The sequence below is a fragment of the Mytilus californianus genome, unplaced genomic scaffold, assembly GCF_021869535.1.
Source record: "Mytilus californianus isolate M0D057914Y unplaced genomic scaffold, xbMytCali1.0.p SCAF_11, whole genome shotgun sequence".
Taxonomy (NCBI): Eukaryota; Metazoa; Mollusca; class Bivalvia; order Mytilida; family Mytilidae; genus Mytilus; species Mytilus californianus.
Genome location: NW_026262593.1, coordinates 26,125,766 through 26,146,378, shown reverse-complemented (window position 1 = coordinate 26,146,378; position 20,613 = coordinate 26,125,766). Strand labels below are relative to the sequence as shown.

General features: G+C 31.4%; 1 protein-coding gene across 2 annotated transcripts in view; it reads right to left on the bottom strand.

Moving 5' to 3' along the window:
• LOC127719810 (orexin receptor type 2-like) overlaps positions 1-20,613 on the bottom strand; it is a 108,897-nt gene that overhangs the window by 44,906 nt on the left and 43,378 nt on the right. For both annotated transcript variants that reach the window (XM_052226118.1, XM_052226117.1), the window contains exon 2: positions 4,229-4,312. The gene's annotated coding sequence lies outside the window, so the exon portion shown is untranslated. The remainder of the gene's footprint in view (positions 1-4,228; positions 4,313-20,613) is intronic.

The window sequence follows — 20,613 nt, the reverse complement described above, 5'->3', positions numbered from 1 at the left end:
ATTAATTTGCAACTGTTGAATATAAAATCATTTTTTGGACTTGGCAATGTTAGCTGCTTATTTAAAAAAAAATACGTAAATTCAGTTTGATATATAATGCAGAATATTTAAAAAAAATAGTGAACTGATGGCTCGTTTCAGCTTTTATCCTTTTTGTTATGGTTTTACATGTCTCTGGTAGGTAGCCATGTGTAATTTCTTAAAAATCATTAAATGGAACTTTGAATACAACGAAAATGTTTCCAAAAGGTCAATCAAAAGACACAAAAGAGTCTGCAATAAGTTAAGTGCTAGAATTCAAGAGATCTCTGTCAAATGAAGTATATCAATATAGTTCATAAATTTAAAATATTAGATTCAATAAAAATAAAAGTAAATAAAAAGTCTGAATAGGAAACATAAAACGAGATGCACAATAAAACCTGTTTTTTGTTGACAAACTATTTTTAATCCAAAAGCAACTTAATTAAGACGTAGCTACGAAAATACATTAACATGCAGGCAGAAAAACAGACAATTATTCAGTCCTCAACAGATGTTACTAAGGTCACAATCTATCTCGTTCATTCTCACGGAAGGATAATTAACAGAATGATAATATATCTGATTTATACACGACTAAAAATGGACGTGGCCAATGAACTATTTGGCGGTGCTATTTCATTATTTATCTGAATAAAGACCGTAAAATCGAATTTAGGATAGTTCAGATTGAGATTTATTATTTTGTCCTATACGAAAAGCAACGACCACATGTGAAAAGGGTTTGGTAATGAGAAACGGTCCTAGATAACAAAAGCATCGACGGATACAAAAGAGACGGATGATGACAAGTCCCTATTGGACAATGAAGTATTCATCGGTTTGAAGATAAAAGCTGATGAACTTTACCAATTCATGTAAAAACCTAGTTATATTTTGTATTAATTAGCAAGAAAATATGTCAGAATGGATGTCTATATAAGGCTGTTATATTCAGCAAATTAATCAGTTAATAGCATTTAAGAATATAAAAACAATACCAGTTTTCCTTCAGTAACATTTTACTTTGTAACTAACATATTATTGATATCCCGCGGGGCAGAAGCACCAATATAACCAAGAGAAGAATGCTTAACGGATTTAGATGCAGGATTCTGGATGTAGTTACCCATTATTTTCAGGATTTTGTTTCCTTATCAAGTAAAAATCGGGGGAAAATACTAAAACCTCCCGGCGTTTTAAATGTTAAGACAAAAACACTCCAAGCCCTCTTCTCTACACCGAAGTTACTGGATCTTGCATCTGATGTAAATTCAAGTGTCATTTCTTATATACAACTTTGAGATAAAAGTGATGAACCTAATTCAGTGTTTCTCCATTTTCTCCCTCGTTGTATACATCGCGTGCATTACCCAGGGACATCTGTGAATGTCAGTGTGAAAATATATTTCGATCATGTACCCGTGGTTAAGATTGATGAGATACATTTTTTCAATTAGAAAATGCATACCAAGAGAAACCTAAATAATGTATAAATTTGGATTTAGCCAAGGAATCATCAATCACGATAGAAGCATTGTTGCGACGAACCTACAAATTTTAATATACAGATTTTAACCTTAATATTAACATCGTTGTAACATTAGTAAAGCTTTGCTGCAGTTCATTGTAAGGCTTTTAATTTTCAGTAAATGAATTCCCTCATGAAAACTTTCGATATAATGAGTAACAGTGTAAGGTAAGTGCTTGGTCATTTTTAATTTTGACGCCCTTACATGTGTTATTTATTTGACCTGTTTCTGATGAAAGTTACAAGAGAATCACGTGTCATACAGACTTGTAGCACAGCTCATATTAATTACAAATTTGATTAACTGATTGATGTTAAACACCACTTTCAACACTATTGTGCTATTTCGTGGTGGTCAGTTTTTATAATGGAAGAAGCCGGAGTGCCCAGTAACAGCAATTGTTGATTGATGGTCTTATTGTTAGTATAACTGTATTATTAGTGAACGATATTTCCTTATCAACATACTATGTATAAAAATTATGGAATTTAGAGATCCTGGCAGTTATTTCCCTACATCTGACTCAAACTGTGCAAATAATAACCGTATGCTTTATGCAACAACAAAAAACCCCAAAAAAACCAACCCAAAAACATTCATTTTGTTCTGTGACGTCGCATGCCTTCAAATGTGACCATAAAAAAATCAGTGAAAACGTTTTAATTCCGTCAATGGAATATACTCGAAATAAGTGTATATATAGCTTACGTTTTTTAATAGAGCAATTTAGTTATTTGCAGTTTCTTTTTTAAAATAACTGTATTTTATTCTTTTAATAACTGTCCTACTAATGGTAGGTTTAGCTAGCTATAAAATCAGGGTTAACCTACCATTTCTTCGGAAAATACATGTACTAAGTCTGGAATATGGTAGTTGTTTTTCACTAGTTTCGTTGATTGATAGCGTTTAATTTTGTCAGTTTTCTTGGACATCCCCTTTTTGAATTTGCCTTGGAGTTAGGTATTTTGTTAAACTTTTATTCAAATACTATTTGCGTGAGTAAAGAAAATTCAAGCTTATTTTCAAAGTCAATGTAAACTGTTGGTAAATTCATGAAAGTACGTTTCTAAGTTTTCTTAAATGGACGTCTTACATTCTTTTTCTATAACAGGTAAAAAGAGAACTGAATTAATCATTGGTATATGTTTATATGTTCTAAAAGCTAATATATAGGAGCGTTAAAATACATATTTTGTAGTTTTGAATACAACATTGTACATACTCACACAATGACATTAAATGAAACAAAAATAAATATAAAAAAATAGATGTGGTATGATTTCCAATGAGACAACTTTCCACTACGAAGCAGGAGTCAGCAACCAGAGGACACCACACGACCTCCAGCAACGAGAATAACCCACACCGCAAAGCAAGCTACAAAAAGCCGGACATGACAAATGGTAAACAAAACATACGAGAAAATCACCATTGATTTATGTACAAAACTACAAAGAAAAACAAATTGATATGCAGCAATATACAACAATCACTTGTTTACATGCCCCCGACCTGGGACAGTTAAAAGAAAAGGTTATAAACATTTAAAAAAAAGGAATTTGGCTGGTATTGAATATCAAATATAAATAATAAAATAAATCTCACTCACATGTCAAATAAATGTCAAGTATTGACTAGTCAACAAAAACTTTTCAGACAAGACTTAGACATAGACCCATTGCAAGTCTGCAAGTAATAATCATCTGTACGAAATTAGCTGTGAATACATGCCGATGACAAGATCGTTATTCCCGAGTCTCCAGAGTATGACTTCCTACCAATTACATGACATTCACCAAGAAGAATTTTGTTTTACATGAACTATATTAGACGCTAATTAATTTGAGTAGCATTATTTGGCGTCATTTTAATACTCCGGGGAGTTTTAAATGCAAAATTGCATTTATGTTTGCTGTTAATGTCTCACCATACGACAGCATGACACTACGATAGCAAAATCTACTGACCTTCAGCACCATGTTATGTTAATAAAAACAGTTGATTAAAACAAAAACAACATGAAGTCTAAAAATAAAACCTAATTTGTTTAAAAATGATAATTGATACACATTCTACTTGTTAACACAGTTATTTATCAAATGTTATTCTAATTACATATTTACAATGACGTTTATTTGGTGTTATAAGTTCGATTTGTCTATCTGCCTATATGGAAGTCACAGATTCAAATTCTACGTATTTGTTTTTAATGAAGAATAACATTACCTTATATATGGTACATGTATGCCTTTATGTAACGTATGTGCATTTTGCTTTGTCAAATCTTTAGTTCTGAGTGAGGATCCTATGATTTAAAACTGTGTGTAACATTGTTTTGCCATACCAGGTTGATAATGTTTATTAAAAAAATAGTTTGTATGAGAGAATGTTATTGGTTTTTTTTTCTAGTGTCTAAGCACACACTTCTAAATTATCTATGTTCTAAAATAAGTTTTATTGGAAAGGGAATTCGTACAGTTGGTTGCAATTCTAGACTGTATCAAGGTCAGATTATCATGCCATATAAAAAAGACACTGGCGAGTGAGTCACATGGCTCTATATTGGTTCCATATTCTGACGAGAAGGAAAATAATTATAACCAAACAGAGAAACAACAATAATTGCTAATTCAAAGGTAATACTAGTAGATAGAAATCAAAATGTGTGTATATACCTTGTATCCTTAATGTTTATTCTTAACACGCTGTAAATGTATGAATTTATTGGAAGCCGGACTGCTAGACCATAGTCTTTATATCTGAAAGAAGAGTAGAAATAAAAACTTTTGTTATTACATAAGAAATGCTAAAACAAATCAGAACTTATTTTATTGTTATACTTATATGACTACTGAAGTTACCAGATTTACTCACTATGTCAGATGATCTTGAGTTCTTAAAACCGTCTTTTTACATTTTGTGTGAATATTACCGAACAAGTACGCTAGGTAATATACATCTTTATTTCAATCTTTAAACATATGTTGTGTACAAAAGCCAGCAACAGGGACCATTCATATTTACAGAACAGCGGTTTTTCAATGTTGATTTATTCAACACTACAACACTGCATTTATGAATGCAATGTGAAGATTGAAAGAGGACGAGTGATCGAAACCATTTTTCCTTCGTAAATTGTACTTTTAAGTGACGTGACAAAGATTGGGTAAAAAAACCCTTTTCGAAAAGCCAATGAAAAAACCTTGAAACAATTAGTAGTCTCTCTAAACTTCTATCACACTAATTTATATGTCTTTTATTTTATCCTCGCACCCTTAATCAATCTACCTATTTTGCTCATCGCCCAGTTGTACAAATTTATTAACAAATTGAAACAAAGTCCAAATAAAACTTTAAAACCCGATGTATTTTTATGCACCTGTCATAAGTCAGGAGCCTGTTGTTCAGTGGTCGTCGTTTGTTGGTGTGGTTCATAAGTGTTTCTCGTTTCTCGTTTCTCGTTTTTTTATATAGATTAGACCGTTGGTTTTCCTGTTTGAATTGTTTTACACTAGTAATTTTGGAGCCCTTTATAGCTTGCTGGTCGGCGTGAGCCAAGGCTCCGTGTTGAAGGCCGTACTTTGACCTTTAATTGTTAACTTTTTATACATTGTGACTTGGATGGAGAGTTGTTTCATTGGCACTCATACCACATCTTTTTATTTATACAGTATGAGACAAAATTCGTTTCTATATTTTGGATTTCTTCTTAAACATATTCTTTGGTTAAATGTATGCTTTATTCTTACGTTTGTTAATTTAGAAAACTCATGGGCGAAGGAAAATTTGAAGTGCTGGTTCCTATGAAAATATGGTAAACCTCGGTACTATACAATTACTAATTAACTAAGGATTGAAATGTTGTACGCCAGACGCTCGTTTCGTCTACAGAAGACTCATTAGTGATGCTCAAATAAAAAAAAGTTATAAAGTAAACAAGACAGCAAAATAAAGAAAAAGATACATATTTTAGGACAATAACAAGCCCCTTAACCTATATTTTACTTACGTAGCAGACTCATTATTTCAGATACGTGTAATGCATTTAAAATATGAATTTGTTTAGTTAGTGTTGTAATGTTCGTTAAAAAGCTGAAGAAAATATCTCTAATGGATCATAGCTCGTTCATTCTATTGTCGAATGTGCATTGATTCTAAATTGATAATTATTATTTGCCACAACCTAAGATATTTGGATTTATAACATCTAGGATTACTCTAGGGTTGTTTTCATCGCAAAATGATTTCGTTATAATTACATTTGTTAAATAACTGTAAACATTATATTAACCTGAGAAAGTAAACGACTTATCGTTTTAAACGGCAATTGTTTCCATGCAGAAAACTAAAAACTGATAATTGTTTCTCAACAATAATTGACATTGAAACTTGGGAATGCTTAGAAACACGTATGCACATCAAAACATTATAGAATAAAGCTCCGACTTATCGTAAAACAAGGAAAAAATGTTCGCTTAATTGAGGAATTTGTATTATTTGGTTAATGACAATAAAAGTCGGTACACCATCTTCACGTGTTCAATGAAAACAACATTGTATTGAATTTGTTCCTGTCTTTTCTAGAGAGAACACACTTTGATTTATATTTTGGAATGTACAAAAAATATTGAAGTCAGATGTTGTACATTTAATATGAAAAAGGAAGATATGCGAACAACCTTTTATAAAAGAAATGTATTGGACCTTCGATCACATTCGACTTGCAAGTGCATAAATATTACGGTCGAGTTGAGAATTACCATTATGTTACAAAAAAAGTAAAATTACATAAACGGTATCAATTTGACTGAAAACGGGAGTAACTAACAGAAATAAAAAAAAAACTTATCAACGATACCATGCGTATAATTATGTACGCCAAAGGTGATTGTTAAGAAGTATACATCAAAATATAGCGACATCCCCCAATGTTTTAAAATCAAATCATAGCATAACCATAGGGGCAGACAACTGTTAGTATTGAGATATCGCCTTTACTAATATGTTAATAAAAAAAGATGCGCAGTCCTTATAAACTAAATTTCCCGTTAATGACTTAATTTTTTCTAATAAGATATGCATGCATTTCGAAGAATTGTAAACAATCAATTGAAACATATAGACTTGTGTATACATAGTTGGTGCATTTCCGGTGTATTCTCACTTATTGTGATCAACATATGTTTATACATGGAGGAAATACAGTATACTATACAAATTAGTGACACATGCTACATATATGTAAGCTAAATCCATATGGCCCCGAAAAAAAGAAAAAGTCTCATTCAGATATTTTTTAGTGAATTGAATTTGATAAAAGACAATAATTCCTCAAAGTGACATAAGTTATTAGACAAAAATTTCACAAAAAAATGTATGGCATTTAAAATAAAACCTTCATTGTTCACATGCAGTCCTCAAATTTGTAGACTTTCATCTATCTAAATTTTATATGAATTGACTGCAATGTTATGTTGCAGCATATTAAAGCATTATTACCCTCAACAAATATATCCATCATAATTTGACGATAACGACTGTATTTCTGATGTTTTACATTCTTCAACTTTTGCATTAATAGACCAATTAGGTCAATATTAGCTCACGTTTCCTGATAAGATCGGCATCAATTTGGTTTTTACTTTGTTAGTATTTTTAGCTTCTGTTGTGTTGAACTTTAATCCATCTAGAACCTTTGATGCTTTTGGTTAAAAAAAAATGTGTTTTTGTAAACTGTATATCGGAATATCATTGTTTCAATGCATTTAAAAAAAAGGGGAATTTCTTCTGTTAAAGGTGGAAGTGCTTTACAATCATAACCAAATGCTCATAGAATGGTCGTTTAAGACCCGTACATGTGCGAAATTGAAACGTATGAAATCTGTCTCAAAGATTTTGTACAATCCAAAATGTAAATACCTAGTTTGCAAATTCCTAGGTTAGATAAAGTTATTTCGCTATTTTAAGATAAGCAAGCAACGTTTATTCCATGATGTGCATACGTGTTTCGAAGCATTTTCCAGTTTTATTTTGAATTATTGTTGAGAAATATTACCGGTTTTGAGATTTCTGCATGTTGACGATTGCAAATTGTTGAAACTGTATATCTTAAAAATCTGTAGGTATAAAAAAAAACTTTTCTGGCACTCCTTTTGAGATAATCGATGTCAATTATGTACAAATAATAAGAGACACCTCAAATATATCAACATCACACTGATATTTTTACAAAGTTACCTTATTAAATTATACAACCGCTGGAATCGTTTGTGTTGATCAGTCTACAATATATTGCAAAATCATTCTGACGTTATGCTCGTAAAAAGTTAATATATTGAAATATGACGCAATTGTTAATCAGACTCTCGAAAAGCTGAAATATCATCGTGTTTTTCTTACTAAAAGAAGATACCGTAAGGTTTCCTAAATCAAACAATGAACATACGAGCACACGATGACACATGGCAATTCCCTTTTAAGAATCTTGAAATTTATTAGTTTAATATCCTGTTTTCCGCATTTCATTTATAAAACGATCAAAACTCTCGTCTTATTTCAGTTTCATATTGTACAGCATTTGTATATAAAAAAAGCAGAATTATTTGGTAATAGTGATATACCTGAGGGCGTATGGGCATGTTCAATTATAAGAAAAATTAACGAAGACATATAGGGAAATTATAATCAACAAGTCGAGGTATAGCAGACACCATCATAGTTAAAAGAAGAAAATAGACGAAAACACATCAGTTCACACAACATTACACAGAATGGACGTGTAGCTCAAGTCAAGTGTTACGTCAGGATAACAATCATTTGGTTATAGTCATAAAAAGGGGCAATCCAGACGATACTAAGGGAACAAAAAAATATCATAAGCCGAAGAAAAGCAGACAATACCATGGGAAAAAATAAACGACGAAAAGAAAAACAAGACTACAAAACACTACATCGAAAACGAAAGACTTAGCAACACAAACCCCACCAATGAAAAAGATGAAAATGATGAAAGGAGAATGTGAATGTGTTTATGCTACATCAAAACCAATATTAAAACGATTTAGAAAAAGAAAAATGATTGGGATCTAAATGCTTATACTGGTATATCAACCTTCTTTGAACACTTTATTAAAAGAGCAAAACGTTGCCACTAGCAGCCGATATGTTCCAAAGTATGTAGAAAGTAGACGTCAATTTGGATTTAAATCAAACGAAACTACTAATCCTCCACAAAAACAAACATAAAAGAAGATTCCCGTTTGAATAGTTTTACACTAGTAATTTTTGGGGCCCTTTATAGCTTGCTGTGTTGAGGACCATACTTTGACCTCTAATGGTTTACTTTTATAAATTGTGACTTGGATGGAGAGTTGTCTCGTTGGCACTCATACCACATCTTCTTATATCTATATAAAAACTCCTTTATTTGTATCTTGTACTAAATTGTGTTTAAAGATCATACAAAATTCCATATATATAATTTCTTAACTTCTTTAAATAGTTCCTTAAAATTTGGTCAATATTTAACAACAAAATTCAAATTTTAATTTCGAAGAAACAGATTTGTTCTCTAATACTTTCTTGAAATAAACACTCAAAACGATCCCATATTAGAAAAAAGATTGCAGCCTGAATACTTACAATGGTAAGTCGTCCTCGTTTTGAACATTTTTATTATATATAAGTAATTTTAAACAGCAGTATTAGGTTCAGGGGAGTGATCTGGTAAAATATCATTTTGCTGCTAAACGTCGTAAACAAAATTTCGTCACGGTACGCTTGTCGCTACTTTTACCATTTTGACAATAACGCCTCATTTCCTCGGACCTTGGTTTTATAGCTAACTAAACCTCCCACGTGTATGACAGTTGTTTATGGTTCCGTTATATTGACAAAAATGGGTGAGCAAACCAAATAGATATAATACCCAGTAGGTTAATGTGACAATGATTTTGATCCAGCAGCCAAAACTATGTAATCATACATCACAGACATACAACACAATTGACTAAAAAATTCAAACAAACATACAAAGTAAGTAAACAGATACATTGCAGACATATCAATTCTTTTCATATGCTTTATTGGTTTGTGCAAGCCAAATCACACAAATGCCTCTCAAGGCGACACAATATTCTGAATCAACTATCTCCTGTAAAACTGATATGAAATAGTTCACATGAATGCTTATTATACTCATATCTATTTAACTATTATAATAAATCATTCTGTATATTTGATAAAGAGGTAGCATGGGCGTAGTATTTCGATAAGGTAAAGAAGAATAAATTAATGATGAATACGCTCTGTGTGAATAATTGTTCAATAAAACAAATGACATATCTTTGACTATTTCATTTGTTTAAAAAAAAAAGCTGCCTCAGTGGTCTATATCATTAGCATGACTTGTTTTAATTGTGTTTTCCTACGTCATTTTGGCTTTTATCTTAAGTCCCGCCTTAAGTTTATTCCAGATATGCATTGGATTACGAGTAATTTAGCTATTTTCCCAATAGAATCATCAAATTTTCCTAAAGAAAAACTAGATTGCACTGAAAGTGTCAAGTTTTCAATTGAAGTCTCCCTACAGAACGAAAATACTAAAGACATCCTTTTCATATTTTGAGCGAATACTAGTAATAAATGTATTCCCTAATTCACGAGTTTGTTTTCGGCATTGTTGTTCTGTCAAATTTGTTTTGTGTATTGTACGAGACCGTGTCTTTCCTAACTTTATATATTAAGTTGCTGTATGAAATACTTAAGAAGTAGAGCAACCGATGTGATAGAGTAGGACGGCATGTTTTCATATCAGCAGATTGCTCACACTGAGCTAGCTTTCAGAAGCTGAACATTGTTTGGTACGTAAACTATTTGTAATTATATTTTGTTGGTACTTGTGTTTTGTTATCTTTATTATAGAATTAAGAATGTTTCTGAACTGAGTTGTATCGAATGTTCTCTCTCTTACCGTTTGTTTTCCACTAATCGAGATTAATATAGGAGGCTTGAGCACTAAAGAAACGGTTTTAACCAAAAATATATTCATGTTAAAGGGTTGTTTATACCATTATGAATGTTATCTTTTCGTTATTTCCTGGCAATTTTATTCGAAAGCAGATCTTTAACGGTCTCCACTTAATCTTTTCATAACTGTCAAAGGCTCAGGACGATTTTTACATAGTGTAGAGATATCTCTGTATTAAAGACTGTACTAGTCCTCTGAATGTCATACTATATTTTGGCGTTGTTTTGCTGTTTCGACGTTTAACTCACATTTCATTTTAGTTAAGAAAAAAACAACAACAACAATAACCCTCATTTTTAGTAAGTACGTGCATGTCATATATCCCAGGGAATTGATATTTAATGATACTACCAAATTTAAAACTGGACGGTTGGCGTCAAATTAAGATTGTTATCTTGATATTGACACAAATGAACGACTTTAAACTATGTGACAAACATGACGGTCTCAGTTTTTCCATTATCAATTCCAATGTTTCAGCGGTAATATACTCTATGTCCATTCATATGGCGTTTAAATATCTCACTTGATTCGCGCGTGCATGTTCACATTAAGCGAAATGCAGTTACAATGATTTACTCCGGACATAAAAACTGTCATAACACACTTATGAGGAAGAAATATTAAAAAGTTTCACAGTCAACATCCCGAATTAGTTGACCAATACGTTGTATCTGTGTCTCAACTCACAACCAAAATATTTTCGAGATGTTTGATAATCAGATTCGAGAATTGTGTGATCCATAAATGTACATAGCGTGTCCTATTCCCTATTCAACTTTGACTTGACTCGTATGAAGGGTGATTCATGCATAGTCATACAAAGTAGGAGACGCGTACTCTGTCGGAATACCCGGTCTCGCTGAATTTACAGTTCTTGCAATTCCCTGAGGTAATGTTATTTGGTTTGTATATTAAGACTCAGAGGGTTTAGTTGCACAGGTTGTTTTTTCAAACATGTGTGCTTTCATTTTGTGAAGTTTCAGGACTATGGGTAAACAACTGAAGGATGAGTTGATTACACAAAAATGGTATCATCTTTCGTACATTTTGATTTAGAATTAAAAAAAATTGAAATGTGAACATTTGCTATGGACGGATTTCAATAACTTCTAAAATGGTTGACAACTCGCACAAAAAGTTGAGACATTAAAAGACTCCCTAATCGTGTGAACAAACCGACAAAATAATCGACACAATTAATTGATAATTATTAGCTTACATGGTTATTAACATCGACGAAGTACTTTTTTCAATTCAACATCGTTTAATCAACTGTTAACAGTAGGGTGAATATTTCAATTAGAATATCCACAATAAACGATCAAAATTTATATATTTATATCATAAAAATAATTTAAAATAAGAGGATGAGATTATGATTGCCACAGAAATCTTGTCTTCACAACTTTTTTATAGTTGCTATTTTATAATTACGATTTATAAATTAATTATGAGTAGTTGAAGCGTGAAAATGTATTATTTTGAACACTCGTTAACCCCATATTATTTGCTCTTTTTAACAATCTAGCATAAATCAAGTAAACTCGTTACTAGTGTGAATAGTAAAAACACAGTTATTCGTTGTTTCAACTACTTTTATCCATACTTTATTATATATAAATATATAAATCAAAACAATGCTTGTCATAATTGTTGGAGCCTGCAATTGTTACCACCGTGGAAAGTCTACATTTAGCACCATATTGATAACAAAGTAACTTACAAATATTCACGACTTGTACATTTAAATCAATACCGTGTCTAATGGCTGCATCATCGCCCCATTTGTGGTGTTTCTGTATTGCAGAGTATTTTATAAAAGTAAAGTTTATATCAAAAGGACTTCAATCTAATTAAGTCACATCAAAACAGACAACGGAATTGAATGTGGCAAATCTTATGTAATAACATGATACATTAAGGTTATTATTTTCATGAGTACAACTTTGATATTTATTAAAGGGGAAATTACAGAAAATGAAATATTTATAGCAACGTTTTTTTCCTATTTCCTATGTTTGTTTTAGATATACAGGTTGTATACAACAACAAAGGAGTTCGATAAGGCCTCAGTATGACCCCTATTTCTAACTAGAATTTCTCATTAGGATTAAATAGCCATTATCACAAGGATTCATTGCCAAAACAATGACTAGATAGGAAATATGTCTACTTGTTGAAAATTTACGTATTAGCATTCTTTTCATGACGTCAAGAATATTACGAATTTAGATTTGCCCCTAATTGTAAGAAAACAGGTAAATTTGCATTGGTTTAAGGACCGGAAATATATCGAGAATGCATTGACAGCACAATCTTTCAACATTATGTTAAAAAAGAAATCTATGTGACTCGAATATTTAATATTAAGTCTGTCGAAACCTGCACTATTTTTTTCCTCGACCAAAATGTGGTTGAAAACAACCTGATTTTCAACTTTCACCAACACCTCTATTTATGGCCTGTTTTGTGTATAAATTTCAACGTTTTATAAGAAAGCTCCTCAAAAATAGGTTAAGTTCACTTTTGTACATGTTTTTGTATCAACTGGACGCACCAGGGACTTAATTTTTTGGGCAAATTAGGGCACTTTTTGAACTTAATCCTTTGAATTGTTGTCTACTTGTACTGAAACGACTATAACGATACATATATTTCATTTCAAGAAGCCTATGCGTTTAACAATTCCTGATGTTAAGAAATAGAATTTTCACCATTAAAAAATTTGGTTTTCAATTTGGTGTTACTCTCCAATTTATTTCATATTTTAAAACTTTTCTGTTTAATTATGTTATTGAATATTAGTTAAATCATTTATGGTTTTGCAAAGATGAAATTTGACCGGCAACAACAGTAATAAATGTAGTGCAATATAGTTTACATATATGAGATAAAGCGTATCATCTGAACACCGGAAAATGGATTTAACCGGCGTCAGTAATTGCTGACAAATCACTTTTGCAAATGACACATGACGATAGTTTAATCTAAATCCTTAATTATGAGGTAATGTAGCGTGAATACGAATTCAATTATTTTGCACAGTCGTAAATGCTATATCATTTTGGCTTTTTGAACAATATAGATTGAGTTCATTAAGACGAGCTTTGGTCATGTTAACTCGTTACTACTGTGAATTAAGAAAACACAATAGTTCGTAGTTTTCACTACATTTACTCATAATCAATGCGACACGTTTAACAAAAACCTTTACATCGAAGGAGTTGTACTACGTTTCATCGGTTGCAACGACTACCGTTAAAATTGTAAAATAGTCTACGACATTTGCAATTTGCGATTAATTTATCGAACGCTAATTCTAAGGCTTTAGTATTAAGGTGCTAGGCTTTTGTTAAACTATAAACTCAAACACTGTGTTAGTTAGAATCCTGAATTTCTGTCTTCTACCGACTAAAAAAAATCAAACGCTGACTATAAACTTGATGTTCCATTTTCGTGCTTGTTACATAGTTCCACCACTATTCCAGTAAAAGTATTACTCCTAGTAGCTGAAAATATGGCGAACTTCACTCGACTAACCGTAATGTGTTAGACTATGCAAAATTCGTAAAAAGTACTTGAAGTACATAAATAACCAATGAATTAATGATAAACAAATAAATATATAAGTTAGGTAAATAAACAAATACAAGCATACACTAACTGAAAATTACTCTTTATATAAAGAGCTCAATGGACAATAAGAGAAACACCCATTGGTGTAATACTCTTTGCATAGACATTCAATTAAGCTATATCGATATAAAAAATAAGGAGATGTGGTATGATTGTCAATGAAAAAAAAACACATTTGTAACCACCGAAGTTCAAATGAAGTGGATGTAAACTAAAGTACATAACTAATTTACTTAACTTTACTATAACACAAAGTAAGCAAGATATATTATATTTTTAAATCAGTTGACGAATTTTGTTTTTAATTTTAACTTGATAGAACAAACTGGCTAACTGTAAAAGAGAGGCGAAAGATAGCAAATGGACATTCAAACTCACAAGTCGAAAATAAACTGACAACACCGTGGTTAAAAAAGAAAAAGACAAACAGACAAACAACAGCACCGAAAACACAACATAGAAAACTAAAGACTGAGCAACACGAACCCCACCAAAAACTGGAGGTGATCTCAGGTGCTGCGGAAGGGTAAGCAGATCCTGTAATATATCAAATGTTAAAAAAATCCTAATACTAGAAAGACTATTGAAAATTCCATAAAAGATCATTTGCCTAATCATATCGAATGCCATTTCCGTAGATAGTGTTATTTTATGATTAAACTCCTGACACAAAACGTCATAGTGATATCATTAGCAATATTATGAAAAAAGATATCTAAGATACACAAAAATTAGTACGCCAGACGCTGCTGGTACCAAATTACCCAATTGGTTTGCTCACGCAATTTTGTTGATATAACGGAACTATATACAACTGTCATAAAACTAGGAGGTTTAGGTAGCTATAAACCCAGGTTTAATCCACCATTTTCTTCCGATAATTTAGGTACCAAGTCAGGAATATTACGGTTGTTTTCCAGTCGTTCCCTTGGTCAGTTGTCAAGCGTTTGGTTCAATCAGTTTTCATGAACTTTCCCTTTTTGAATTTACCTTAGAGTTCGATATTTTCATTATTTAATTTTTATCGACGCATGTGTCGATAATATTTTTGAATTCGTTAGCTTAAACCTAAATGATGTTAATATCTGGAAACAGTATGGGTGTTGTGGCTGATCTGTTCTCTGAGTGGTCAAAAATGTCATTGCCGATGTTCGAGCATACCTTTGTTAATATTTTGTTATCACTCATGCCAAATTATTTCCAAACTTACAGGTTTTCAGTTCATTGTCATTGCGGTCATCAATTATTTATGCATATTTAACCATTTGTACAAGTAAATCTTAGTTTTATACTAGTTTTGTAAATCTACATTTGAAGTTTTATCAGCTCGAATGCTTTAAAAATATCTTTCATCGACTCTTTTCAAGAAAAATTTCAGTTTCCATCACCGTGAAATTTCTATGGACATAAAGATGTGTTAAAGAGCATCTCCCGTCGGCGTTCGGTATACTCGACGAAAGGAATTGTGTAGCTAATGGTTAAATTTATGCTTTTATAGTTATCATTGACACTTCTTCCCTGTTCTAAAACCGTTTTCTGTTCAATTTGTTATGTTTTACATTGTATATATTTTATGTTATCTTAGTTTCACAGGCACATGTCTCTGAGAAAATATTCTACATACCTTTATAAGTAAACGGTATATATGTAAATTTTGTTAGAGAAAAGTGCGTGTGCTCATTTTTCTGAATTGTCAGATAATTGACGTCAAATTTAGTACATTTGAATATGATCAAACAGATTTGGCTCCTATCTTAAGGCGTCGAATATCTATTTTAAAGTTGGTACTTGTTTCGTTTATGTTGGACTCATCAAAGGATCTCGAATCAAAACAATTAAAAGGCCAAATCAATTAGGAAGGTGTAAAGCGTTTCATACAGAAAATTCTAAAATCGTTGTGCCAGATATGGCTAGGGTAATCTATGCCTAGGGATAAAAAAAATCTTATTGTCTCGAATGATTTCAAAGTATAATATAGTTGGTTATGTGTAACCAACAGTGTGTTTTAAAATTTAATTTAGGTTAAATCAATAACTTTTTCCATAAACTAGTATATTAAATTGATATTGTTACCAAAACAAATGAAATAATATAGCACTCATTCTAAAAGTACCAAACCACAATATAAATCTTTAACAATAACATGTTAATCCGTAGTGCTCGTTGAAATTATACTCAAAGTGATTTTGGCTGACCTACGAGATAAACGCTTGTGCAGCAGTGATGACCTGACAATACTCTGCGTATTGTTATTGCCTTTTTGTTTGATTCTTTAATTATGTAACTGTCTTGTTGACGTTTACATAATAAGGCTTTTTATTTATATTTTCAAATCTGTTTCAGATTATTTTCCTTTGATGAGTCCAACATAAACGAAACAAGTACCAACTTTAAAATAGATATTCGACGCCTTAAGATAGGAGCCAAATCTGTTTGATCATATTCAAATGTACTAAATTTGAAATTAGTCCCAAAAGTGCTGTTTTTCTATATGATGGTGAAGTAGAAGAATAGCATGTCTTCGAGTTTTCAAAGGTTATAGTGACCTTAGCTACAATGAAATAATTATTATAGCCTTATTGTGGTGACCAAACAATGCAATTTTATCTACATGCTTAAACGGAGAGTTAATTATTCCTTAATATGGTTTATCGAAGTGTTTACTTTTTAATTTTTTCAGCAGCTGAATTTCGCATAATCACCCGAAATTGAAAGCAAGAAAAAGGTATTTCAAAGAAACCAATGTTTACTAATTTTTCTTTTACATGACAACATGTTTTGTCATTCAAATCATACAAAGTTATCGTTATCTGAGAATTGTAACATTAAAAAACTAATTGATTCTCAGAATCTTATCGCATTAACATATAAAGCTATCATTTTAGGATTTTCAATCAAATAACTTCAAACAATTCCATCTGACAATAAAGTATAATATCCCTGCACGAGACAGATGAAATCTAGTTACTATCATCAAGTAAGCAACCTCTCATCACATTAATTACATAATAATGAATTGGCAAGGTTTTGAAAAGCAAGATTGATGTTAATCACTGTAAATATATCTCATTTTTCTCGACGGGCGATCAAACATAGTGTTAATTTTCTTAGGATTCATCTGCGTAATTCATCTTTTAGATTTAAGGGTTCTTTCTATATGCACAGTTTTATTTATGAAATATTTCACGAATCCCTTGACATTTAATTCGCCCTGAAATTATTTACAAAAGCTGATAGATGTATATACAAGCAAATGCGCCACGCATGAAATATGCATGAATCGGGAAAATGATTACTTATTTGTCATTATTGATTTAATTGGATGGTTGATTAGTTTGACAAAATAGTATAAACTTATTAATTTTTGCAACAGCTACTTTTCTCACTTTTCCTAAAAATTAAAAGTGAAAAACCCAATCTTGATCAGTATCTTTTAAAACATGATAACAACTTTTGTCATTGAAATTAAACAATCTTTGAAAAGAGACATTCTTTAAATATAAGCCAATGAAATGCTACTATAAACGCAAGTCAAGTTTTCACAACAAAAAAGTAAAAAAGTGTTAACAAAAATAGCGAACTATAAGGTAAATTCAAAAAGGGTCCATAAAACCAGACAGAATCAAACGTTTGACTATATCAACCTACGGTACGAATGGAAAACAACTGTTTATATTCCAGACTTGGCACAGACATTTTCCGAAGAAAATAATGGGTAAAACCTGTTTTTATAGCTAGTTAAAGCTCCAACTTGTATGACAGTTGTTGTTAATGGTTACGTGAAAATGTTTTAACCTTATCGCCAGTACTGTCCTGATTTTTCAGTCAAAATCAATAAAAATATGATATCGTTATACTATGGGCCTGGAAAAGGTGAAAATTTGTTGGAATCAATGTAATATATGTTTGCCTGTTTGTGCATGTCCTAAGTAATTAAGAACTTGCATACGCTGTTAACATAATTTTTAAAGGTTCTAACTTTGTGTTTGTCGCGAATAAAATTTAATGTCCTTTTTTGTCACAATTTTAGTTTAACTTTATATACTCAGTCTCCAAATGTAAGAAATATAACCGGCCCAGACTGTCTAAAAGCCTTACAGAAAATTAATGTTACTTAGTGTTATTGTTCTGCAATACTCAAGGGTGGGTCGCGTATTCAATTTTTATCATAAGCTATAATGATTAAGTTTGGGAGATGAGGTATGATTGCTGATGAGATAACTGTCCAACAGAGACCAGAAGACATGAATGTAAACAATTAAAGTTCAGCGTACTGCCTTCACAAATAATCAAACCCCACTCCTTACAATAAGCTATAACGTTATTAAAAAAACCAATAATGACAGACAGCAAAAGAGGGGCGAAAGATACCAGAGCGACAGTCAAATTCATAGATCGAAAATAAACTGACAACGCCATGGCTAAAAAATAAAAAGATAAACAGACAAATAATAGTACACAAGACACAACATAGAAAACTAAAGACTAAGCAACACGAACCCCACCAAAAACTGGGGGTGATCTACCAACGACAACTTCCTGGCTTGGGATAGGCACATTGAGAACTACCAATGAGACAACTCTTCACAAAAAGAACTAATCAACTACAGATCAACATACGACCTTCCTCGAGTTTGTGGTCGCTTAACCATCCCTTATTTTGGACAGTGATATAACATCACAACATTATAACATTTAGATAAATAACCATTACCTTAATTGATAGACAAAAGCTTTGTCACAATCATTTGTCAAGGGAAAAAAAAGAGAAATGTCAGTTAAAAATGAGCAAAACTGAATGTGAAAAATGATGGATAAAATTAAAGTTTAAATGAAAATAAAACGAAAGTACCTAAATGAATTTAAATAAATGTATATCACCCACTCTATCTGAACAGAAATAGATCAATTGTAAGATTCTGATTTTCTTTCTCAAAATGACATGCTACAAAAGACATTGATAATAATTACATTAAGCGTATGTAATTCCTCCTGATGGATGATCAAACAGGACTCCAATTTTCTAGGGATTCATCCAACTAATTCATCTTGAAATGCAAGGTTTTCCATTTTCATCTAATCCAATACATTATGTAATGTATGGAACTTTTTTTTTACATTTTAATAGCATCGATGGTTTACAAATTTGCTTAATCTGTTTTAACGAGCTTTATATTTCCTTTGAATATTTAATTATCGTATATAGGTTAAAAAGTACATTCCCGTATGATCAAATAAAATATGAAAATCTGAAAAGAGGATAAAGGAATATCAGAAACACAGTCAGAATTAAAATCACATGTAAATGTATGCATTAAAAAATTAGCATTTTATATAACTTGTATATAATTCATGCGGGAATCATGTACGTACATTAGAAAAACATAACTTAGTGTTAAGAATTAAATCACTCTGTTATTTTCTTGTCGCACATGTTTCAAAATTCAATAAAAACAACAGATTACATTATAACAGTAATAAGATATTATTCTTTCTAACTGATATTTCGTGGGCAACTTTATCACTTTAAATGAAACAAATAAATAGTTTATCGATGTTCAAATCCCATAAATCTAGTAAGGAGATACAAATCAAGAAAACAAACAAAAACTTTGGAAATATCATGAACTCCAAAAGAAGACATAGCATAGTAACTTTTCAAATAAAAGCATGTGAGAATTGACGGTTAAGATGTGAGACTGTGTTTGCTAGGAAAATCTAAACATTGAAAAGCAATAGGCCAGTACAAATCCAAGAAGACCCGAAAGACACGGAATCTCACGCATACAATACATGAGTGTTACGTGCAAGTAATAGACTAATCCGTAAAACATAACACTTTAGCTAAATGAGTTTCAATGAAAAAATGAAAAATTTATCAAATGCATTTGAAAAGTTAAGATACAAGGCCACCTAAGGGATACAAGATGTACTGGCATATAGAGCATGTTCAACTGCTAGGAGTTTAACAAAAACTGTAATAATCTTATGACAGAGGAAAAACACATTTCAACTATCTTAAGGTGGTACCAAACACCTTGACTAAAATTGATTTGGCTCGTTTAATTTTCATAAAATTTTGGCAAAATATTTACTTTGACCCTTTGATAAAAATATAAAAATTTCAAAAAACTTGAACCACACACTTTATGGGAAAAATTTCATTGGATATATAGCAGTTTGACAAACACTAATTTTGATCATTGAGAAGCTTAATATTTCCTTAATAAAACGTTCAGCTGATTTTTACAGAGTTATCTCACTGTAGTGTTATGTACCACCTTAAAAGAAACTTGCGATGCAAACGTTCTTCATTTAATACAGTTGTTGCATATTAGAATGTTTCACAAATGTGTAATGAGAGCATTCCCCGAAGAAGGAAAAAAACAGCAG